The sequence below is a fragment of the Meriones unguiculatus genome, chromosome 7, assembly GCF_030254825.1.
Source record: "Meriones unguiculatus strain TT.TT164.6M chromosome 7, Bangor_MerUng_6.1, whole genome shotgun sequence".
Lineage (NCBI taxonomy): Eukaryota > Metazoa > Chordata > Mammalia > Rodentia > Muridae > Meriones > Meriones unguiculatus.
In genome coordinates this window covers 78,613,962-78,639,672 of record NC_083355.1, presented here as the reverse complement: position 1 = coordinate 78,639,672, position 25,711 = coordinate 78,613,962, and the positions used below count along the sequence as shown (strand labels likewise).

Below are 25,711 nucleotides of genomic sequence, written 5' to 3'. Positions count from 1 at the left end.
GAGATTTTTTTTTCCTGTTGGGGAGAAGTTGCATGGATGGAGGGCAGGTGTGAGGGAGAGTGAGAAGAGTGGGATGGGGTGCATGATGGGAAACTCACAAAGAACCAACAAAACATTTTTTAAAAGAATAAGGAAAAAAAAAGAAAAAGAGGGGGACAAGAATGTTCTATGTATTCACATGCTGTACGCCAAATGGCTCAGAGAGTATTTAAACTCTGTTAGTGGCCCTCTTTACCTACTCCCTTGCTATTTGCTACATGCCATTATCGGACACTGAATCACTGAATCTATCAAATACAGTTTTTATGCACTCTTTACTGTGCATCTGTTACGTGATGGGTATTTTTCTTGGCTCTGAGGCTATACAAGTATATAATGATTGAACTTGTTGTCAAGAAGATCCAATTTACCTGAAGAGGCAACTATAAAAAATAAAAATAAAAAGAATCAGGCATGGTATTTGTGATCCCACCACTCTGGAGGCTAAGACAAGAGGATTATAAGTTTGAGATGAGCTTGGGCTGCACAGAAAAGACTATCTCCAAAAAGCTAGTGCATGTACACACACACCAGAGAGAGAGAGAGAGAACTCATGAACAAGTTCCAGCAAAGTTTCAAAATATATTATCAGCCTGCAAACATCATTTGCGTTTCTAAGCTTCTCAGCACTGATCGTGAATAATCTGCGAGTGAAGTCAGCAAACATTCTATGATACCACCTAAGAGTGAACGCCAGAGCACAGTGAGACTGTCCATTCAGCCACGTGCCCCCCAGGGGAGATACAACTGCCGAACACCTCCACTGAGCTACGGACAAAGGCACTGAACACCTCCATCAGGCCCAGCTCTCGCTCCAGCAGCCTGCCCCTGGAGCCCCCACAGAACATGATCTCCAGCCAACGCCTGGCTTCCGTGACCCCTTTGTTTCCTCAACCCTGGGCCTGACTGACCTCCAATCCTTCTTGCCTCCATCCACTTCCTCCCTTCCTTTCAGTTAAGAACCCTTCATCTTGGAGTTGGCTGGGGATTAGGAACATGCTCAAAATATACTGTATGAAGTTATCAGCGAATAAACACAAACCGTTTTCTAAATAGAGCCTTTCATCTCCTCTTGCACTGACACGGTTGACCTGCACTGTCTCCACCTCTGATGGGTTCCCTATGTAGTGTCCTTACCATAGTGTCAGGTGCAAATTAGATGGATCCCAGTGCTACCAAAGTCTAGTCATTCACTGTAAAAAAAAAATGAGTACCCATCAAGTCTACTCATGATCTTCTGCCCTAGGCCTTCACACATGCCATTCTTCCTGGCACACGCCATTCTTTCTGACTTAAATGTTTCCTCCTATTCCTTCACCTAATTAATTCCTACTCATCCTCCAAGGTCCAGCTCTAACACCCCTCCCTCTGACAAAGTCCTTTCTTATCAGCTCCTATAACGTGTATCTTGCATTCACTTGCTGAACTCATATGCAATGACCTCAGTGTGTAGTTGTATGTGTGGCCTCTGTGTCCCTTTCATACGGAGTAAGCTCCTGAGCCAAGACCTTGCCCTCTGCATGGTTTCCCACGTTCACATAATTGGTCACCCAAGGGTGACACTCCAGTGTTTGCAGAAGTTACAGAAGGATAAGTGAAACAATGGATGAATAAATGGCGAATTTTCAGAATCAGTTAGCGAGGCAAAGAAAGCTATGGACGCCACTCCACACAGGGAAGCCAAGGGAACAAGGGACACTGAAGGGGTTGGCTTCCACCCAGAGACAAGGTGGTGACATCTCTGCGCGTGACATCTTCAGGCACCGACAGCTGTGTGTGGCACCTAGTGTCCAGCATTATTTGCTCAGGTATTATTTACTAATCCTGGCTTGCCTCTGGTTCAAATCAAGACACAAGATTAACTAACCTCTATTCTCATCAACTAACTGTCGATGAGGACACAGTGGGGTCAGGCTTAAGACTGGGAAGCCTGTAAGGACCTGGAACTTAATGGGGAGCCTGATACTGTACGCCACCAATGACTGCCTCCCTTCAAAACAGTTGGAAGTTGTAAACAAAAGGTTCCGAACACCTTGAGGACAGAGCCAGTGCCTTCTAGTTCAGTGAAGTCCGCCGGGCACACAGGGTATGCCCCCGGGACATAGTATAGATCAGGGCCTCCACCAACAGCAGGCAAGAGACAGCTCATCCTACTATCTCCCTTGTGACTCCTCATTTCTCCCCAGCAACTCCCCCAAACGAGAAAGTGCTTCACACCTGTCTGAGCTGGCCACAAGGGTAACTCCTGACGAAACTGTTGAAGAGGACACAGCAGTGGCAGACTCAAAGCTTGGGTCTCCTAGCAGGACTGCACCTCCCTTAGGGGGTGGGGAGGTCAAAGAGCCAGCCATTGAGTTCCTGTCAGAAATAGTCCCTGTTCCCCTTACTGTGGGAAACCAATTGGTTACTGAGCTACCACGGGCTTCCTCCGAGCAGAGGTTCTAGGTTATATCCATACACGGTCCTTGGTCCTGCTAGGCCACAGAGGAGGACTTTGCAGCCAGTCCCGAAGATACCTGATAAAACAGGGTCAGAGGAAAGGGGAGGAGATCCTCCCCAGTCAGTGGACTTGGAAAGGGGCAAGGAGGAGATGAGGGAGGGAGGGTGGGATTGGGAGGGAATGAGGGAGTGGGATATAGCTGGGATACAGAGTTAATAAAATGTAACTAATAATAAAAATTTTTAAAAATTTATTTTGAAAAAAAAAAGAATAAATTACTTTAAAAATTTAAACAAACAAACAAAAAAAAGCTAGTGTGTACCTTTGGATCACGGCTCCTCCTTGCCCACAGCACCCAGTCTGAAAAGGCAAAAGAAGGAGCGGTGGGGTTCGAGCTCATTTTTCACCCAAGTGCCGGGACAGCTCTGCATTCTGAAGATGTGGAAGGCACAGCTCTGGGGCTTCTTCCCTAGAACTGGCTGCAGTTACCCAGCTCAGCTTTTGTCCCTAGTGCCTACAACTCCAGCTTTCTCTAAGATCCAACAACCCCAAGAAGCAGAGCACTTAGCACTGAAAAGAGAGCTCAGAGCTTTCCTGTGCACCCTCCTCAGGCTGCTCTACATCTCAGCCCAAATCTTTATTATTATTATTATTATTTATTGATACTTTTGCACTCCAGTCTCACTAATCTCCCCATCCCCTCATCTCTACCCTTCACCCTTACAACCTTCCCCTCCAAAATAATAAACACACACACAAACAGACAACAACCACAAAAACAGAGCATAGAAAACATCTCATCCTGGAATCTGGATGTCACGGTGTGTCCCCACAGCATATCCCTCCGTCCACACATCTTCACTTGCAAATGCTCATTGCGGCGAGTCATTGGTTTGGCTCGAGTTCTCTGGCTTTTGCTACACCATCGATATTGGCTCCTCTAGGTTATCCTGTTGTCGTCCTGTGTCGTGGAGCTCCTGCAGCTTTGGATCAGCAGAACCGAGCCTTTCACGTGTCCCAACCATTCACAGATGACATACATTTGGAGATGGGCCAACTCAGATCCCTGGATCTGGGTCTGAGTGGTAGCTGGGCTGGTCAGCACACCGGCCCTACCTTACCCACACCAGCAGGGCAGGCTCTCCAGCTCCGCTCACTGGCTAGAACACCCAGTGCTGCCGTCAGCAGGAGACAGGGTCAGCTCTCCTGCTCTCGTGTCCTCACACCCAGGCCTCCAGAGCCAGCTACACTGCGTTGCCCAGTCAAGGCGTGGGGCCCACTCTCCCATGTGCTGCAGCCAGTGAGAGGGCAGCTTTCCTGCTCTCATGACTCTGGGGTCAGCTCTCCCTCGTGCCAAAGGTGGTGAGGGGCAAGTGGAGGAAAGGCATCACCCTAGCACCCATGCCGCCCCATGGCAGATGAGTGGCAGGCCAGATCTCCCATGCTCTTGTCTCAGGGGCTGGTTCACCTGCACCCCCACCACCAGGGTCAGCCCTGCTATGCTCTCCAGGCAAGATGCAGGCCCATCGCTCTCCCAAGTTCTGCAGCTGGTGAGGGACAAGACTAGCTTTCTGGAACTCATGGCCCCTCAGTGGCCTCTCAGGCTGGGACTTCACCATGGTCTCAGGTGGCAGGGCTGCTACTCACACAACAGGCAGCTCCTCTCCATGCATCTCTTTCCATCACCATCTCCATTTCCAGTTCCATCTCTCTTCATAATGCTCAAGCTGCTCTTCTCTTTCTCTCTCCTATCTGACCACCACATACTCACACATCATGGTGGCTCTTGCTGAAGGCTGGCCAGGCAGCTGGCAGGCTCCTCGGCGACATCCTCCATCCACGCTGAAAGTGTGGCAGCAAGAAGGTGTCGGTGCCATGCTCTGGAGGGCAGTTCTGTGAGTGGCATGGTGGTTCTCAGGTCTCTGTCTGTCTTCTCCTCCCGGTTGTGCTGCCTGGATTTAATTGGATTTGATTTGATTTTCATGAGTCTTAGGCATAAAACAGCTTCGGCCTCCAAGCCAGGCAGCAAGCAGGATGAAGAAAGGACTGCCTTCTGCTCTGCCCTGATTGATATAAGAGCAATGCCACCAATAAGGTGTCCCTTTGCCCATTGCCAAGGGGCCCAGCCCAAATCTTAAAGCAGAGCCCTCCAGCACCAGGGCTTCTCACAACGCTTGCTGATGTGGCATGCTTCATCCCCTCACTTGGGTGGGAATGTGTTCCTTACGGTGTCTGTTTTTAAAAACCTACTAGTGACATCACTGTGATCTTTATAAATATTGGCTGAGGAACATCAGAGGTGGCAGGAACCTCTACAAGAGAAGTCTGGCAGTTTTTAAATCAGATTAAATAATAATTTTCACAGATAACAGAATTGGTTGTTTGTTTGTTTGATGCTTTCTTTACCAGGCAGTGGGACAGCACGCCTTTAATCCCAGCACGAAGGAGGCAGAGGCAGGCTGATCTCTGAGTTCCAGGCCAGCCTGGTCTGAAAGCCAATTTCAGGACATCTAGGGCTACCCAGAGAAACCCTGTCTTGAAAAACAGATAACAATGCCTTCTTTCACCTCTGTCCTGAAGAGTTTTCGTTTAGAAAGTGTTTAAAAGTAACTTACCAACGCACTCTGCCTCATGTTCAAATCATTTAACCAGGGATGACAGGTCTAGTCTTCCTATGCCTCACAAACACTGTTACAAACAGGGAATCTTTCATGTGAAGGGGAGTCCAAGAGTCCACAGATAAGGAACCGTCTATATAATTTGAGGTGTAAGTAGCCAACATTAGTAGTTCCTTGGCAGATGAAACAAATCAACAGTAGTGTAGTCTACCCAAGCTCCAGCCCCTTTGTTCTGTGTCTAGAAATCTCTCAGGCCCTTCAGGAATCTGAACACAAGTCCCATCCAGCAGAATGTCATCACAGGAACAAATCAACTTGACAGATGTTAACAAGGTTTTTGTTTTTTTTTTTAAGTAACATTGTAACTGTACATATTTGGGGGTATTGTGTGACACATGTATTCGGCATGCAAATAATCAAAAAATTAGCATATTCATCATCTGAAACACTTATTGTTTCTCAGATTGGGGGCATCCGAAGCCTCTTCTTCTGTTTATTTCCGAACAGAAATAACGTAATGATTACTCTTAGCTGTTGTCACCCTGATGTGGTGAACTAGGCCGCTCGATAACTAGGATTTAATCCTTCTCTCTGTCCACAGTTTTTTTATGGGTCTCCCCGCAGCCTCTGGGAGGAACCTGGCGCCGGGCTCGGGGTGAATCATTGCGCAGGTGCAGAGAAGCTGAGCAAGGCCTCCATCTCCCGTAGGAACTACACGGGCTGAGCTGGGAGCCGCTCCTCGGGGCTGGGCTTGTCCACTCCCTGTGCATAAGGTCAGGAAAGAGGGGCCTGCCAAATCAGCTAGGATACTTGGAATTCAAACTTTTTCATTATCTTACACAGACACACCCAGCGAGAATCCAGCCTTGCTGGGCCAGTGAGGGGGCGGCCTTTCTAAGTTCCCACAGAGTAGAGACATGAGAATTCGACTGAGAAGATACGGGGTAAAGGGACGGGAGATGTTGCCTGAACATAGGAAACTATCCCCAAAAGTTATGAGGGAAACAAGGCGCTCAGTGCTGTCTGCCACAGCTGGTAGCTGTTCGAAGCGTGGTTTTCCCCTCCTAGTGACTTTTTCTTGTGTTCGCTCGGTCGCTTGCAATGGAGTGAGCTGAGCCCGGAAATGCTACGCGAGGACCAGCTCCAACATCACCCCTAGGCTCACACACAAAGTGATCCGCTCACACACAAAGAACAGCTATGGGAAGAAGAAAGGGGGGGGGGGACTTTAAAATCACTCCCTGTCTTTGCCTGAGTGAGAGGCGGCCGGCAGCTTCCTCTTTATAAAGGAAGAAGGCAAAATGGGAACACAAAAAGATAACCTCTCGCCTGAACCCGTCCGAACCGACAGCCCTGTGGATCCATGTCAGCCTGCGAGCGCATCAGGTGTCAGCGGCACCGTCACTGCTTACAGTATTTTGATGAACGAGGCTGTCCGTGCTCCCCGGCAATCCTGAAGACAGTCTTGTGGTCCAGGGCTCTGAAGCTGCTGTCCTCCTGTGTTCTTCAACGATCTGATGTGGGGCTCACAGCTCGGCAGGGACCGTGGGCCCACCCCTACTGTGCCTCCAGTTTCTGACAAGAAGGATCTTCGAGTTCAACACCTTCGCCATTCTTTTCTCATCCAGTCAGTCCTTCTGTTGAAAGAAAACCGTCTGCCCTTTCGATCCCAAGGGATTGTTTCCCCTCTGGAGCTTCTGGGAAATGCTGTTAGTATGCACAACTCGGAGAAGCAGGGATGATATGCCTGCCTCTCTAATGTCACTCTCAGAACTTCAGAGTAAATGGTCCCCTTTGATGGAAAATTCTTATTCCCACTGGCAATTTTGCAAGTGCCAAAGGCTAAAAGAGAAAGTGAAGGCGCGCATCTCTTAAGACTGTGCTGTGCTGTGCTGTCTTCCTCTTAATTATCCCTCCTCCATCCCTCAGTCTACACACTCCCCTCTGGCTGTGGCATCCTTGATGAAGCACCTGATAGGAAACCTGCCTTTAGGCCGACTTCCCAGGGAGGGACACACTCCCATTCCTCAGTTTCTTCAAATACAGAACCAAAAAAATACCACATGCCCATTTTCCTCCTCTCAAACAATCGCATAATGCCCCGGGATTTTTTCCATTGTGTCAAAGAGAAACTAAGTGGAAAATGAGAACAACATCAAAACATTTTGTACTAGTCAGTGGGGGTCGATTCTTGAAGTAATTGGCTATTGCTTGTAAAATTCAACCATGGCATCAGATGAATTTATGTAAACTCTTCCTGGACAGCAATCTAAAAGGAGGCAATCCAATCTCTAGTAACTTTCAATTGCAGAATAGCTACAACCCAGTTAATGAAACAATACAACAAATGAGAAAGATGGATAGTTGGGGGGTGGGGGGGTTGGCAAAATATTGTTCTACCTAAAATGTGAAGAGGCACATGTGATTGGTAATGGAGAGGGATGTGAGTCCGACAGCTTCTAGAACTTTCTTGAGCAAGGGAGGTCCATGTGAACAAGCAAAGATCAGCCCACTTCTGCTGATTCTTCTGCATCAGGAGCTACGTGGGCAGTGTTTGCAAGTCACAGCTCCTACATGAATTGTCCAGCTCGTTCTAGCCTCACGCTAGTCTCTGTGCCCTCCATGCCCAATATAGAGAGCAGAGTGCTTAGGGATACAAACTTTGGAGTGAGGCTGAGCTCAAACCCCAGCTCTACCGCATAGGATCTTACATGCCACAAGGACACTGCTCTCTGCCCTTTCTAGACTATATCTGTGTTGTCTACACACTCTAGGACACTTAAAATTCTGCCAAAGTCAGCCACTAAAGAGCTCTGTCCAGAGTGTGAAGGGAGGGCTGCCGAGATGGTCAGCGGGTAAGAGCACACACTCTCATGCAGAGGACCTAGTTCCCAGCATGTCTGTGACTCCAGCTCCAGAAAAGACCCAGCTTGGGCACCGGCACTCACACACACACACACACACACACACACACACACATCTACGCACAGGCTACAAATAATCAAAAGAATAACAATAATAACAACAATGATGATTTTTTTTAATGTGCAGAGGGAGGGCAGACAGATGTGGGGGTGCTTTTCTCCCGCTCCTTTCCCCGAAAGACTACCAGGCAGTGACAGAGTCCCTGGCCAAAGACGACTCCATGCAAGAGGCAAGGTTTGTCTGGCCTCGCAGAGAATTCTTGAATTCTGACTGCTCCTCTCTCGTCCACGCAAGCCAGTGTGTAAAATGAACCAACCTGGTCCTAGATCCCCTCATGTTCCCTGAGACCCATGTTTTGTTGATAACCTTCCAAATGACCCCTTTTTATGTATCTTCTGTGTTCTGCTTGGCCTCTAACTGGTAAACAGTTTGAGTCTAGATGAATGGCTTGACCTCTCCGTCTGCCTTCATGTGTTAAATAGAGGTAATAATAGTCATTTTCTTCCTAGACATGGGACAAGTAAGTGAGTGATCCTTATGCGTGAAATACTTAGAACACTGTCCGGCATGTAATAAGCATAATTCTTTTATTTTTATTTTTATCGCTATCACCACCATCATTATCTTCAGCAGCAGAGTATACAGAGCCAACACCATCCTCCTGCAGCTAACCATCTGCTTTCAGCATGCTGAGCTGTTGATTGCAGAAGGCAGTTTGGTAAAGTAAGAACTGGGAGAAATCAGACAATTACTACGTAAAGAAGCCTAAGGGGAAAGCTGGGGTGATTTGACAATTCTGGGCAGCAGAGGTAGCTGGTCATTAGGAGCAGGCCCAAAGGATTTTTGTCATATTCAGTTGCTTGCTCTGCTTTTTCACAAAGCACGTTTGATCTTTCTTAGCCTTGATTCACAGACAATGGGCCAGACAGGACTCTTACTAGAACTATAACCCCTTATTTTGCACTTTATTTGGAAAGGAAAACTGATTTCATCAAAACAAACTTTTGACTCACTTAAATGTAGACCTTATACAAGAAAAAAAAAATCAGTGAGGAAAGAGCACTGAGATCATTTGGATTTGCTCAAAGGGCTTTGACCTTAGAGAGGACTATTTCCAGCAAGAGATTCCAAAGTCTAAAAAGAAATAGTACTGTGTTTTCTCCCAGAGGAGAAAACGTGGAGAGATAGAGACAGAGAGAGAGAGAGAAATGTGGAGAGACAGAGACAGACAGACAGAGACAGAGAACAAAAGAAAACAGAGAAACAGAAGGCCTCTATCCATCCTGCAGACTGATTTATAATGCCCACCAGGTTCAAGGGAATGTTAGCGGCTGTGTATCCAAGGGAATGTTAGCGGCTGTGTATCCAAGGGAATGTTAGCGGCTGTGTATCCAAGGCATTTAACCAGTGTTTATATGGAATTGCGAAAGTGTTGGCAACAGGCGGGAAGCAAGATTCTGAGAGGTTCTGTTTGTCTACACCAGGTCAGGAGAGTAAGAATGAACAGAGAAGCTCATCCTTTTAAGACTGGGATTCGTTTGAGAAACTGAAACAAAGTCTCAGTGGTAAATGTTTTATTTCATCTCTCTGAGCTTCTATTTCCTGTAAAACGAGAGGGTTGAGCCAGATGGTCCCTCTGGCTCCTTCCAGGTCTTTCTATGGAGAATCCAGTGAATTTTAAATTGGATATTACAGATATCAAAGTGCCTCCTCCTAGCCTCTGACTCTCAGATTCTATTTCAAAGACACAGATGAAGGTTACACCTCACTTGTGAAAAGATCAAAGTCCCTTTCTGGTGTCTTTCTTGCTTTTGTGTTCTCTCTCTCTCTCTCTCTCTCTCTCTCACACACACACACACATTTCTGAGTGGATCTCTGATGTCCAAGTCAAAAACCTTCATTTTAAATGCATCCAGTTGCTTTAAAATCCTTATAAACAGTTTAAAGTAACTGACTTAGGAGTGGTACGCCAAAGTCTCCTTTTCACTGGTGTGGCCAGCTAGCACCCACTCAGAAAGCTAGCTTGAAACAAGAGAGATAAAGACACTTCAAGGAATGCTGAAAGCCAAACTGCTCACTGAGAGACAATGCTCCCATCAGAGACACCAAACGACGAGCCAACAGCTGGAATTTATAAAAACAGCTGTAAAGCCATAAGGAAATGACAAGCTAAGAGAGAGATGAGCAAGCCGGTGAGTGAGCATCGCGAGGGAGAGAAAAGTGCTGAGGGCTACAGGGTGCTTGGCCTCACTGAGAGTCAAAACTTGTAAATAATGATAAAAAAAAAAAAAGCAAATACCATTTATTTCATTCCTACCACTTAGGCAAAAAGTCCTCTATCGCTGACAGGAGGCCAGACACAGCCTTTTTGAAGACAAGATCAAATGGAGCTGAGGACAGCCACACTTTTGCTAAGTAATTATACTTGTAGCTACATAATCCTGAGAAACCCTAACATAACGGTTCAGTCAGGCGGGTTACAAGACTTTATGTATAATAGTGAAAGCTGGGCATGGTCAAAATGCCTTGAGTGATGAAAGCAATAATAGGTTTTTACAGTGCTGCAACTGTACCTTATGTAGCATTCAAACCTCTTCAGTTATGTGTACCTGTGAGTCTGCAAACATCTAATTACACGGGTTTATGTTATCATTCATTTACTTAGTATTGTAAAATGCAGAAAACATCAACCAAACATGTAGTTAATGTAGGAAGCCGTAATCGTATATAGAGCTAGTATATCCTCTGTTAGGAGATTAGAGACCTCTGATGGGAGAAATTAACAAGTCTGAATTACTAAAAGGTTCACAGAGCCAGGTGTTATCTGTAATCCCAGCATTTGGGTGGCTAAGGCAGGAGGATCATGAGTTTGTGGCTTGCTTGGGCTATATACAGAAACCCCATTTCAAAAAACAAACAAATTAAAAAAAAATCTATTCACATGTCACAAGAGCATTCTGTGATTCTGTAGGAGTTCAGAACTACTAAAAGGGCTCGGTAGGAATAGTCTGGGACATCCCGGGGCTGACCCAGTAGGAAGCAGTAAAATGCTAAACAAACAGACAAGGAAACACAGGGTATGGAAAGCACACAGGGAGCTGCCAGTGTCACACCTGGGACACTTTAAATGGCAGAATAATGACAGAGGTAGGTTGTAGCTTATGAAGCAAATTTCTCAAGTCTCTATTGATATAAGGCAGTAGGCATAATGAAAAAAAAACTATTTATTTCTGGTTTTAATTTTGTTTGTTTGAGGTAGGATCTCTACAGAGCCCTGGCCATCCTGGACTCACTTTGTAGTCCAGCCTCAAACTCAGAGACATCCACCTGCCTCTGCCAGGGTCAAAGGCACGCACCATATCCAGCTAGGAGACTTGTTTTTTGTTTGTTTGTTTGTTTTTGATAGTGTCTCCTGTATTCCAGGTTGACCTCAAAATCAGTATGTATCCTAGAATGACCTTGAGTTTCTGATGGACAGGGCAATTACTATTCCTGCAGGCCATGAACCAACAACAATGCTAATGGTGGAGAAACAATTATGCAGTTTATAAACAGAATATCTGTGTCCTGAAAAACATTCTACATGAGAATTGCTTAAAGACTACTAATTGCTAACGGTGGATTAGTAGCTTCCTGGTGAAGAGAACCTGGAAATCATCTCTTTAGCCGAGAAATCAAAGCGATCCAGAATGTACCACACTCTGCCTGCTGAAGTGTCAGATCGACACTGAGTCCCTCCAGAGACGGACGCGCGGACAGGAGCATGAAGCACTTCCGCAGGCCTGAATCTAAACAAAAACACCAGGCAAGTCCAAACTGAGAGAATCCCTGTCCGATGTGTTTCCCACAAATACCCTATGATAAAAGTCAAAGAAGGTTAAGGGACCGTCCCAGAGGCAATGTAGGAAGCTGAACCAGGAAAACAAAAACAGAAACAAAACAAAGAAAGAAACAAAAGCCATCAGTGGAAAGCTTGTGGCATCTACATGAGGTTTCTGTGTTAGTTGTGAGCATTGAGGGAGGTGGCCGTGACACAGGCTCAATCCCAGCCCTTGGGAGACCGAGTCAGGAAAGGAATTTGAAGTTAATTTCCTGACTTTGACAAAAGGTCATGCAAGATGTTAACATTTGATAATCTGGGTGAAGAGCAAACCAGACTTACATTATCTGTGCGACCTCTCCGGTCTAAAGTATTTTAGAATGACACGGCTTACAAACGGATAAAATAAATGTGACAAAGGCACCTCATAAAGGATCCTTTACCTCCTCTGTACCGCCCCACGTGCCTCAACTATTTCACGGTAAGGGAAAGGAATGAAGGTCACGTAAATTTCAGTGCTGAACAACGAATTTGATAACTGCCATTAATCTCAGAACAATGAGTCCCCACGGTGGCACCGCTGGTCAGGAACCTGGTAGGAGAAAATACAAACTGCAGTTTGTCCGCCAGTCCAGGTCTCCTGACACCCACACTAGTCGCAATGCCTGATGGGTGCTTCCTGCTCCTGAGCAGGAAATTTTTCTCTGACTGATAGTGTAATGTTTTTTGTGGTTTTTTTTTTTTTTTTTCCTGATTTGCTTTCCACTTAATTCCTCACCAGCCTGACCATCTGTGCTCACCATGGTTTGTTAGCTTTTGGGAGTAATTGTCAATTTATAGGAAAATTTGAAGAGAAATAAGGAAACCGGGTATATAAATGAACCGTGAGAAGACGAGTTTGACTGATGCTGAAGGGCTTGGTGTTGAGTTTCTTGTGGAGATGGGTATGCGGGATTGGGGAAAGCATAGAGAGCCTGATCTGGGAACATCGTTACAACCAATAAGAGGTGTGAGACTTCATGAAAGCTTCAAGGTTTAGGGACAGAACTTGAAGAACATTTAAACCTAAGAAGCAAGATAAATAAACAAATAAAAACTAAAACTAAGAAACGTAAATATCCCAAATCAATTTTAGATAGTAAAATTCCTACTGTCTCTTTGGGGGTACAAAAGAAAATTTAAAAAAATTAAGATTGAGGCAGGAGAGAAAGAAGGACAAGTTAAGGGACAGTGAGGGGAGAAAGAAACCCTTTAGCCCAGAATATGGTTTAAGTCTCTCAGCCACCAGAGGCAAGAATTCCAATGGGAAGCTTGGGATATGGTTGAGTTGGTAAGGTGCCTGCCTCGCAACATACAGAAGGCCCCGGATATGATCCCTGCCTCTCAGTACTTGGAGGGAGAGGCAGAAGAATGAAAAGTCCAAGGTCGTATTTAGCTACATAACAAGTTCAGGCTAGCCTTGGCTACTTGAGACACTGTCCCCAAAACAAAAGAAACTAACTAAGAGAACACCAGCACAATTAGCAATGGTCGCTGTCAAGACTGCTTCAGAGACAATATTCCTTTTGTATTGAAGTGTTCTCAATAAGAATGTTAAAACAGCAACAGACTATGCTTTGCTTAACACCTTCAAACATGGCTTTATTCTTGTCCCAAAAGTGAACTGTAATTTTCTGCGAATGTCTCAAGCAAGGTTTTAAACTTTGTTTACAATAAAAACAAGTCTCAGCTTCCTCTTGTCACCCTTACGTAGCCTGCTTTTACCTTATCAGCTGGAAATCCCAGCCAAGGTAACATAGAAGCCACCTTGTGTTCTTACTTAAGACCCTTAGAAAGCTTTCCTAACATTTTAATTAATTAATTTAATTTAATGTGGAGGAGTGATTTGATGGCATGTGTGTCTGTGTGCCACACGCGACTGAGGAGGTCGGAAGGGCAGATACCGTGGCACAGATGGTTGCGAGTAACTTGGTGCTGGGATCAAACTCCAGTCCTCTGTAAGAACGAGGGCACTAAGCCTCTAAGCCATCTCTCCTCCATCACTACCACCTCCCGCCACCCCAGCGGTTTCAGAAAAAGCCACTAACGTTGTATACATGGTGTGGCAAGGACATTTGAGCACAACCTCTCTTGAGAAGCCCACACTCACACATCGATGTGGAATACCCCTTTCCTAAGCACCTTCCTATCGACCTGGTGCTTAAATCTACATTAAAATCTATTCATAAACTCCAACTCGGCTCCAAAAGAGAAGGTTCTCAAAGACGTTGTAAAAATGTCATCTAAAGAAAGAAATCAGTCTTTTAGGAGAAAGTGAAAAGGAAACAGGATTATGTTTTATTAGTAGTAGTGGTCAACGTGACAAAGGATCCAAGAATGATGAGGGCCGAGTAAACACCAGTAGATTTGGTTATTAGAATGTGGCTTCCAGCAGTAGATTCTGCAGAGGAGTGTTGGGGGAGGGGACATCAAGAAGCTGACTAGGAGGAAATGGATTTGAGGGTGAGGAGGAGGGAGAGGAAGCGAGTGCAGCTTTCAAAAATAGCTGCACTTGGGAGAGAGTTACAGAGAAACTTGAGTCCCCTGGCAGGACCGATGCTGACTGAAAGGGAGAAAAAAAATGAGCCCCAGAGAGAGGGAAGAATGTCAGAGAGGAGATGGCGAGACAGGATGGTAGGGCTGATGCAAGCATGGCCCTGGGTGAAGAGAGGAGCCCACTGTCCTCAGTGATGCTGGGGAGGAAGAACCAGAGATACCGAGGAAGCCCCAACAACTAAAGTCCCCCGGAAGCCAGGTCAAAGTCAGCTGTTAAAGCTGAAGGCAAATAGAGCAGTTGGGGATTAATTGTGGTTTAGAATAGCATCTGCTGCCCTCCTTTCTCAACCAATGGTCAAACCACCCGGGATTGAAGAACCCATGCTTGTACCGTTTACTAAGGCTCTTCCACGTGCTTTTCGTACCTTTCTCCCAACAACCCTGTGATGGAACTGGGACAGACCTTGCTAGCCCGGTATTACAGAGGAGGAAACCAAATCGCAGCAGTTTGCTGCTCACCGAGATCACACACCCATAAAGTCAAAAACTCTTCTTTTCAGCACATCTTGTTAGGCCCTGCGGAGAAATGACAGGTTGCCTGCGTGTGCTCTGGCAACAAAATCGCGCAAGAGTCTTCGTTATATTTTGTTATGTTGTTAGGACGAAGTCGGCAGCAGATGGTAGGTACTGAGAGTGGCTCTTTCCCAGTGATGGATGACAAACTATTCAAAGTGAGGAAGACAGTTGAGTCTAATAGGATGACCCAAGGGTCAAGCCCAGGCTTTGTCCTGTTCAACATCTCTTATGATTCTTACAACAGGCATAGAAAATGCCAGGGGAATCCAAAGCTAATCATTCCTCATAGGTGAGGAAAATGGCAGTGAGACAAGAGAGAAAGTAAAAGGAGCTTGATGAGGTTTAAAGTGAAGAGAAGGAGGATGGGGAATCACATAAGTTTCGCAGTACAGAAGAGGCTTTTCCCATTAAAGGGGAAATGCAGATCTACTACAGCAGGGGAGAAATCTTGCCTCCTTGGAAGAGGACCAAAAGATAACCAGGAGAGAAGTCACAAGTGTTGATGCAGACAGGACGTAGCGCTGTCAGCCAAATGATGTGGCTGAGTCACAGAGATAAAAGTTGTGCCGACATACTATCATTTCCTTAATAGACTAAGGAGAGGGGCTGCATGCGTGTATGTGAAACTCATACATTCGTACAGGCATGCAAACAGACGCACTGACTATCTCAGAAAAATACAGAAGAAAATAGTAACCTTGGTTACCTCCAGTGAAATTTATCGGTAGCCTATGAGCCGACTCCAGCCTGCAATATTCTATGTAGTCACGCATCACTGCCACTTCAAGTTATCTTAGGCTAGGTATGAGCTGCCCAGTTCAGGTTAATCCTTGTCGTCCTACAATTTGCCTTCTATCCAGCCTGCTTCACACGTGTATGTTATCTGCCTGCCTCTTGGGGACTTCCTTGGTGACATCACAAATGCCTACATGTGTGATGCAGCTGAAGTCAGAAGAAGATGAAGATAAAAAGGGAGACTATACAGATGACTCAGGGTATGGCTGAAAGGTTTCAACAAAAATCCTGAATAGACTGACTAGAGGTTACTTATCAGCATTTCTTAACACTCTACTGTAAATACACACTACATTTATAAGATAAATACATGATGATTTATCTTAAAATCCAAACTTAAATCAATAATCATTGTCATTCTCTAGCCAGGTACAACCACAGTTTCTGGTGAGATCTGGTAGGATAGTTTCCCTAATGGATTTTGCTTCTTCTCAATCCTGTTAATTAATAGTGATGAATGTTCAATTTCAACACCAGATGAGGCTGGAAAATGGATACAATGAGCTAATCATGTACATTAACTAAAAATGCAAACCAGTCAGCATGATGTCCCCTTTGTAAAAAGAAAAGAAGAAAGAAGGAAAGAAAGAAAGAAAGAAAGAAAGAAAGAAAGAAAGAAAGAAAGAAGGAAGGAAAGAAGGGAGGGAGGGAGGGAGGGAGGGAGGGAGGGAAGGAAGGAAGGAAGGAAGGAAGGAAGGAAGGAAGGAAGGAAGGAAGGAAGGAAGGAAATTATTAGGCTAGGTGTAACAGTGCATGCGTGCAATCCTAGCATTTGGGAGGCAAAGGCAAGAAGATTTTGAGTTTGATACAAGCCTGGGTTACATAGCAGAAATTATTTAATATTAGTAGGTAATATTCTAACGAGCAGTTTTTGAAAATATTAATAGCCTATTTTAATTATCCTCAGAGGGGCCCGGGATTACTAGTCCTTTATGCATGATTTCAGAGGCAGCCCTTCGATAAGAGTCTGTCCATTGTTTTTCTGTGTATTACAAAAATAAATTCCATATAGAGATATAGATATATATATAATTTGAATAACTTAAGCAGAGAGCCCCATGGCACTTGCTTTGACAACGCATCTAAGTCTTTCTAGTGGTGGTTGTAGCCGGTGACCTGCTGTCATCTCACAGTTCTGCAGCCCCTGCAGGAAATGATGAGTGAAGCAACCTAACCAAACATTTCAGCCCAGCAAATCACCTGCCTCCGTGACTGTAATGGTTTTCTCCTAATCTGATCATTAGTACCCATTCCTTTCCTGTTGCTGGCAACAGGGCCCTGGAGAAGAGCTGCTTTTAAAAAATGAGACAGGCTTGAGGATGAAAATGCGCAACCTTGTGTTTCAGTGACAATTTATCTTAGTCAGAGCTAACTGAATCCAAATCCCATCCATCATATTTTTTACCTCCACACATGAAATCCTGAAAGGACTCGGTTGTGTCTGTTTCTCCCCAGTCATTTATCATTTTAAAAAGGAAAAAGAAATGGTTGTGCACCTAATTAAAATTCAAGGGTGCCCTTCTGGAAACGCCTGGATTCTGACAGATGTGGTTATCTGCCAGGTGACCAAAAGACCAGGGCATGAAGGTGGCCAGTGGCCCAGGTGACATCACATTCTTGAGGGATTAGGAGAAAGCCCTTTCACCTTATCATCAGGATGTTCCCACAAGGCTGCCGACCTCTGTGACCTGGTCCTGACCCGGTGAGGATGGATTTAAGAAGCAGGGGGAAGCTCTTGTCTCTTTTCCTCCTCACTCCTGTAACCTAAGTGGTGAGACTGAGGCGCTGAAAGGTGAGCCTGTCACACACGTCTCTCCAGCAGCCTGCCAGGCACAGAGATGTGACAGAAAAGGTCGTGACTCAAAACCAGAAGGCTGCCTCGTGCTTTTCGGCTATCACTGTTGAGGGGAGGCGAAGCTCTCTTCCAACCCCCTCTCCTGGCAAACACCTTTCTCCCCAGCTGCTTATCAGGAACCCCTACTATCAGCCACTTGGGATGTGAGGCTCCACTTACCAAAAAAAACAAAAAAAAAAAAAAAAAAAAAACCTGCAAAGTCAGAAGGGTCAATCTAGTCGCTGAGATCCCCCCAAAACCCCCCTTTCTTCATCTGCTCTCTACCTGGGCTGGCTGGCTCATTCCTCCCCCATCGACAGAAGGCTTGAAGACACCACCCCCGCCTTCAGAAATAAATCCTTGATGTTCCCAAAGCCATCTGACCTCACCACCCCAACATCTCTATCTTTAGCAAATCCAAAAACAGACCTCGAGAAGATCATCTCCTTCAGAATTTTGCCAATCGCCTTCCCCCACCCACACCAATATTTCTCCCCTACTCTGTCCTCTGCGCTCAAGTTCCCAGAGTTGATAAGGAACAAGAACAAAAGAGAGGTGGCTCAGTAGTGGGACTTGGGCAACGTGTCACCAGACATTTTGGATGAAGCATCTTATCAGTTCAATGGCTGGTAACACCTGTTCCATTGTCATTGTGAAAAGAAAGACAAAATATATATTTCTACTGTTGCTTTTAAAAGAAAATTTACAAAGTAAAGTAAGCATCTCTAAGTGAGTTCTACTCTTAACCAACAAACATTATCTGTAGAGTCCCAGGGTAAGCCAGCCTTGTCTAAGCAAACCTGGGTCTATTCACTGAATGTGGAGAATCATGACTCTGGGGGAGACACAGAGTCACAGAGGACCATGATGCTTACAGGAACAAGACCCTAGGCACAGCTCTCAGGCTCCGGGTTCCAGGGCTGGATAAATACTGTGGCTTAACTTTCAGCTCCTGCCTTAAGCTGTTAAAACATTGTGCTGGGTAATAGAATCTTATCATTCAAAAAGGGTAGGGGGCAAGAGGCCTGACAGTTTCCCAGCTGAGGGGCGGGAGAGCAGCCAGGGATAATCTAATAATAACCCCAGCGATAGTAAGCACTGAGGAGAATCATTTTGAAACTGTCTAATGAGAAGGCCAGCATTTCTACAAAGACCCCAGTCTCCAACGAACCAGTCCATCATAGAGGCCACAAACCTGGAGAGGTGGGTGAAAGATTAATGTACCAGCAAAAAGGCAAGGTGCGTCTCATTCTTAGTTGTTCATCAAAAGATGTTTTCATCTCGCTCCCAGCCCCATTACCCAGTACGGCCCCTCTGGGCTCCTAGACCACGGCTCACCTTCCCAGCAGCCCACGATCTGCTTGAGCCACCCACTGCCTTCTGACTTAGTGGTGTGCAGTATCAGGTGGCATGCCCTCTCCAAAGCCCTTTTTCACCTGAGGGATGGGTGTTTGGGTTGGTTGATAAACCCCAGAGCCCAAAGTTTCAATAATTTGACCCAAACCTAGACTAGAAAGATCAAGGTAAATCACAATAAATACAGCACTCGGGGCTCTTAGAGCGTCTGCTGTGAGATTTCTATCGGGGACGAATTCAGTTGGAAAGTCAGTAACGTGTGAGAGGAGACAGTCACAGGGCATTGACCTCCATCTGGAAGCAGAACAGTCTATTAGTGTCAGAGTGCAAATTGTTTAATCCAGGCACTGTTTATTTATTTTTTTATTCAGAGGATCTATTTTTTGTGACAGCTTCATTATATCAGAAAAGAGTCCCACTCAGCATTAAAAAGACTTCCAGCTGCTCGGCGACACCACCAACGTGGAAAGGGACTTCAGAGCCCACCTAGGAAGAGCCGGCGAAAAGGCACGGTGCGTTCTACTCTCGTGACTCTTTGGGCAGTAAGTACCCATAACAATATTTCTGCTTTTTCACTATATTTTTGGGATGGTGGCATAGTATATTTCCCTGCGAAACGTCTGAAGCCATTCTGTTTTGTTTTGTTTTGTTTCTTATTAAAAACTAGGTGAGAGCCTCAATTGGCTTTTTTTCTTGCACCGATAAGGTTGCCTTTAACACGTTTAAGTCGGACGACATTTAGAAAGAGTTTTAAGGCAGCTGCTTTGGGGCATGAATGTAATCCCAGAACTTGGAAGATGGAAGCAAGAACATCAAGAGTTTGAGGCCAGCTTCAGCTTTCTGATAAGGCTGAGGCTAGCCTGGGCTACATGGGACCCAGGCTCATTATAAAAACGCAAAGCTTGCTTTAAGGAGTCCATTACAAGGTCTCCCTCCTCTTACACTATGAGCTGAACTGCTCTTGGCACTTGAATCCCGTGCAGTAAATGAGCTTAATGCAATTAGGAACGGCTGATTATTTTTTCTTTTGTAGTCAGGCTATGTGCAGCATTTTTTTTATTTGAACCATCACATGATTGAACCAAACAAGCAGACCTCTCAGCCTCAGATCTGTCGAGTGGTATCAAATGGCTACAGAATGCCTTGGAGGCACAGACAGCACCTTATTCAATCAGCTTCTAAATAACTGGCAACACATCCATCCCCACCCACACGTCCATCACTTCACCACCAAACATGAGCTGGTGAACAGAAGGGGAAAGGTCATCGAGTCAGAAGCCTGAGGAAATGCTGAGAGCTTAAGAAGAAGCCCCTGCAGACATGATGGGGGGAGGGGGCGTATCATCTACGACCGAACTACTGAAACTCTAAACTACAACCTACTGAAACTCCATTTCAGGAGGGAGTGAGGAATCTCACCTGGGATTCTGACCTCTTGCTCAACACTTGGACATTTGCATGCAACTCCACCCTTTTGCTCGTAGTTTCAGAGGTGCTAAAATATAGCGATGAGTTGACGTGAAAGGGGAACGCCATCCAGGAAGGTATGGATGCAGGAAGCAGCAGTCCCTGCTGGGTGTGACTTCCTGATGGTGCACACTTAGGGGCCACCACCATCCTGTAAGTACCCAGTTGCCCAAGCTCTGAAAGGGAGCCCACCATGCCCAGACTGCAGTTTCCCAAGCTGGGCTTTGGTGGAACTTTGGCTTGTCCCTTCGACCTTATGAGGACACATTTGTTCACCTTTTCCCAGGGGAAGCAATTCTCACGGTATCTGGCTATAATCTCCACTATCCTGACTACCCTTATTTTTGCCAAATTCCCATTTTAGCATCCCGCAAGAATATGACCTCATTTTTATTTCGTTAAATCACTCGTTAACACTTTTCTGCAACATTTGACTTATATGTTACAATTTGGTCTTCTCGGAGGAAAATTAACCTGACGTTCTTGGCTCGCTTTGTGACACGTATCTTATGTCTTCCTGTATTCCCACCTGCCTCTCTGTGGTCTGTGCACATTTGCTTGAGCAGCCCACCTAACCCGGTATTCAGAGAACAGAAATACAACACTAAGTGCTTTGCTGCTGCCCTGTTTCTTTCATAATGCCATAAAAATTTATAACACTTAAAAGCCTGCGGTCCCTGAGGCCATTTATCCTCAAGAAAGAACAAGTTTGTTCTTGTGGAACAGAATCTATATTGATGTATTTCTCACATTGTAAGATATGTACCCTTAATGCACACCATTAGAACAACCTGTGGGCACCCAGCATCCATCCTGTGCCCTGATGGGGTAAAGCCCATTAGGAGGAGGCAGGTGGGCTCTTACCCATTCAGAGGTAAAGGACCAGCATTTTAGGAACTCATTTCAGCCCAGATGCCAGATGCGGTTTCACAGAGAGATAATGATCCCCTTCAAACAATGGGAAATAACTGAGAAAGTCATTATGTCACTGCGAAAAAATGTCCTTGATTATCCTGCCCTAGCTGTTACCTAATCTCAGTTTTATTTCTGAAGGCTCCTGAGTGGGGAGCCGTAAGCACCGCACATACCTCGCTCGTGAAGTAACTGCTTTCGGTATACATCAGATTTTGGTGGCAGAATGTGAGCAATGCTGAGGAGTGAAGTAACCAGGATGAGGTAGCGGCTAAAGAACTTTGAAACTACACCCGATTTGACAGAGCTCCTACACAGATCAGAGAAAAGGCAAGCGGCCAGCAGATGCGGCTGTTTACAGAGCACCAGCTGGCCTGACACCGCGTCTCCAGAGCCATCTGCCCGCAAAGAGGCCCTCACCTGGGCATCCCAGGGAGCTTCGGGCTCTTGGTGACAGCAATCTCCTCTAACATCGCTGACAGCCAAGTCCCCAGACAGCCTCCTTAGGCAACAACCAGTTGTGCAGGTATCAGGATTCAGCCTCTCAAGCCCAGGCGACTGCACAGCTAACTCTCCCAGTGACAGGCCTTCTGCTACCTCTGAGCTCAGTGAGGTACTAAAAAGGCCTCCACTTGATTTCTCACCACCAAGAACCGAGCCTTTACAAGCTCTGAGGAGCACACTTTAAAAATGACTATCAGTTATATTTCTTGACCCAAAGTTCACAAGATTACATTTAAAATGCAAACCATAAAATGTCAATTACATAGTGCGTTGTTTTTTTGTTGTTTTTTTTTTTTAACAAACATTTGCTTATATTTCCAAAAAGACATTGAACGGCTTGAAAGGGCTAACATAAGTTTCTGTTAACCTTTATTTTCCAGTCCTTTGAATATATGCTATATGTGTAACTCTCAATGTCAAAAGAGGAAAAATTCAGTCTCTAAATATATGGGCCAATTGTTCGCCCCCTTCTTTTTGGTGAACAGGACTCTACAGTTCCCCAACTCTGGGGGAAAGCTCAAGGGGCCATAGGAGTACCTTGAGTGCTCTGTGCCCTGCAAGAAAACAGAAGAGCCTTATGTAAAAAAATTGAGGCCTTCGAGAACCACTAATTAAACACAGGAGGGCCGCAGAAGGGTTGGGCTGGGACGGCCAAGCAGTGTGGCTTCGGGGATTTGTTTAAAGGAAGAAAAGGTACCCGTTAGAGAAAACAGATTGATTTTTGAAAGCATTACCATGACCTTTTTCTCAATGATCAAAGGCTCGTCGCATTTTATTTATAATACCATGGTATATTTTTAAAATTTTACCTCCGCCTAATATAAGCCATCTGTTTCCCTGGGCAAGCCTCCCATTTTCCTCGCCATCCTCCATCACCCCTCTCTACCCATCCACATATGACACACTGTATCCCCTCAGTCAACCAACACTTGAGAGCCTCAAGCCACCTATTACCAATCTTCCGGCTTCAAAAATATCCAGCTTTAGGCACATCCTAAAGTCAGTAGGTAGAGACACTTGTCACCAGACTTAACCACTCGAGTTCAACCAATGGGACCACATTCAGGAAAAGAGAATCAGCTTCCCCAGGTTGCGCTCCAACGGCTACGTGAACTCTGTGGCACGTGCTCACCCACACAAAACAAACGAAACAAAGGGTGTTGGATGCTTGGCAGGTTTTGTCGCTCATACCTTACGTCTTAATGATTTCTACTTGCTTCTCCATAGTCTGACCACAGTTTCTGGAATATTCCACCTAACCCATTATCCAGAAAATGATAATATAATACTAAACAGTCTACCATCACCTTGTTAAAGAAAGAAAGAAAGAAAAAAGTCTGTACCTAGTTTTCTGTGTTTATTTTAATGGTGATGTTTGTAGACTTTTACCTCCTAAGACTTAAGTTCATTATCAAGCGATCTGCTGAATGGATCCTATAATCCATTCTTCCTTCTTTAAGAGAATGAAACTCCCACAGCTCCCCAGGGTTCACGGTGACTTGGTGACTTATAATAAAATCGACTTCTCTTTCCCTTCATGCCCTGAAACGTAACAGTGTAAATTCTGGCCAGCATGACCTAAGTAAAATGATTACGCGCAATCTTCAGGAAGTACTTTTAAAAAGTAGGAGCACGGGGCCAGTGAGATATGATTCCGTGTGTGATATTGACACTTGCCACCAAGCTGAGCACCTGAGCTCCATTCCTGGGATCCACGGAGAGGAAGAACAGAACTCACTCCTCAGAGTTGTCCTCCTACCTTCACACACGTGTGACACTGTACATGTGTCCCCACACACACACCTAAGTGAATAGCTGTTTTGTTTTGTTTCCTGTTTCTTTTTTTGGTTTTTGAAGATAGGGTTTCTCTGTTTAACAGCCCTGGCTGTCTTGGAGGACCAGGCTGGACTGGAATTCACAGAGATCAACCTGCCTCTGCCTCTTGAGTGCTGGAATTAAAACTGTGTGACACCCTCACCCCCATCCGGCTAATAGATGATATTTTTTTTTAGATGTACTTTTTAAGAAGAAAAGCAAGGCAGCATGCCTGTCATTCTTACATTTTCATGGAAATACTGATCTAATGGCCTGAAGCTCAGGCAGTGAGATGAGTCTTGAGGCGAAAGTCCTACGCCAAGGAAAAGAAAGCAAGTGGGACAAGAGTGAAGTAGACATTTCCGATGTTAGGAATCTCTCCCCCAACAACCCAGACTGCTCCCTCTAGATTTTCTTACCGTAAGAAGCAATCTTGCATTTCTTTAAGCTCTGACTGTTCGGGAGATTACTGTCACTCCCAATGTAATGGATCCTCACTCGTGAAGAGAGTGTTCACTGTTGGATCATTCTCCCAGTGCTTCCTGAGTACCTGACTTCCACCTCAAGTATCCCTGCTCTGTAGACACAGGAGTGAAACACGTGCATACGGGCCACTTCCTCTTCCTTCCCGAAGCCTGGGCCCGCCTTCAGAAGCCACGCTGTTTCAGCACACTGCAGCACAGAGGTGCTTAGGAAACATCCAGCGGTGAGCCTCCTGCTTATCCCCTTGGCCTTAAACCTGCCACTATGCTTGTAAGTGTGAGAGGCATCGTGCAATTAATGCTCTAAAAATATTATTGAAAGAAAATTCTTGTGATCAGCCTTTCCTGTTACTGTATTCCCCCCCCCAAAAAAAAATCAGCACTAAGCACATTAGCAAAGCCTACTGGTGCCTCTTAAATTATACTGGCCAATGCTGGCAGCTGTGATATTTTGCGGTGCTGTGAATCCACCCATGCCTCCGTTACCTTATTCATAATGCAAGTATGTACACAGCCTACTGAGAATTAAATGAGAAAATGTCTCAGAAAGGGTTAGTGAATATTAGTTTGGAAAATAATCATACCCATTAACTCAACAATTCTAGCTCCCGAATTCCGGCTTAAGAAAATAATTCTAGAGGTGGAGTCAAGAGAGAGAGCAGTTTATCCCAGTGTTTTTATAATAGTAGAAATTTAGCAACCTTTCCCTGTCAACCTATTGGTGAACTGAAGCCCCAAACTCTGGCGCAAGCTGAGATCTCTACAGCCGGTACCACCAGGGAGGGTGCAGATCTGTATACCCAGTACCACCAGGGAAGTTGCAAACAGGGCTGGGGACAGTCAGAGAGTAAAAAAGAAAGAAAGAAAGACTGAACTGAAGTCCAAATTCTTGGCAAAACAGATGTACAGAAGGGAACAATGGGGTAGGGCAGAACAAGACAGCCAAAATGAAGCTTGACCTCTGAGATCATGCCCCTGGAAGGAATGTTCCAGAAAGAAAATCCAGAAAGGAGCAATTGAGAACAAGGGGGAAAGGAAAAGAAATATGACTGAAGGGCATTTCAAAAGTATACTAAATGGAAAAATGTAAAGGCTCAGGGCTGTACAGTAAGACTGTCCCAAAGAAAAAGAGAAAAAAGAAATGAATTCATATGACAGATAACTTCACAATTATCAATATCAAGTCTTTTTTTTTAATTCAAATTCCTTTTTTTATTTATTTATGCAGTATTCTGAGTGCATGTATGCCAGCAGGCCTGAAGAGGCCACCAGATCTCATTATAGATGATTGTGAGTCACCATGTGATTGCTGAAAATTGAACTTGAGACCTTTGGTAGAACAGCCAGCACTTTTATCCTTTAAGCTATCTCTCCAGCTCTCAACCTCAAGTCTTAAGTTAACATATTTAGAATTGACAAATGCCTCTCATGAGATCAACGAATAGCATCCTTAGGTACAAACCAAGCTTCAAGAGGCTTCACCAGAGAACTTCACATACAGGTAATGGGTGAGCCAGAGATGCTGAATTCTGGATAAAAACAAAAATTAATTTCCATCAGAATAAATAAATTATTGAATACTACAACAAAGTA

General features: G+C 45.2%; 1 long non-coding RNA gene across 1 annotated transcript; it reads right to left on the bottom strand.

Annotated features, from left to right (window-relative positions):
* Positions 1-4,530: 4,530 nt before the first annotated feature.
* Positions 4,531-6,807, bottom strand: LOC132655432 (uncharacterized). Its single transcript, XR_009593244.1, has 2 exons — positions 6,510-6,807; positions 4,531-5,859 (listed from the first exon to the last, which is right to left on the bottom strand). It is a non-coding gene; the product is annotated as an uncharacterized LOC132655432 (long non-coding RNA).
* Between the last annotated feature and the right edge of the window lie 18,904 nt (positions 6,808-25,711).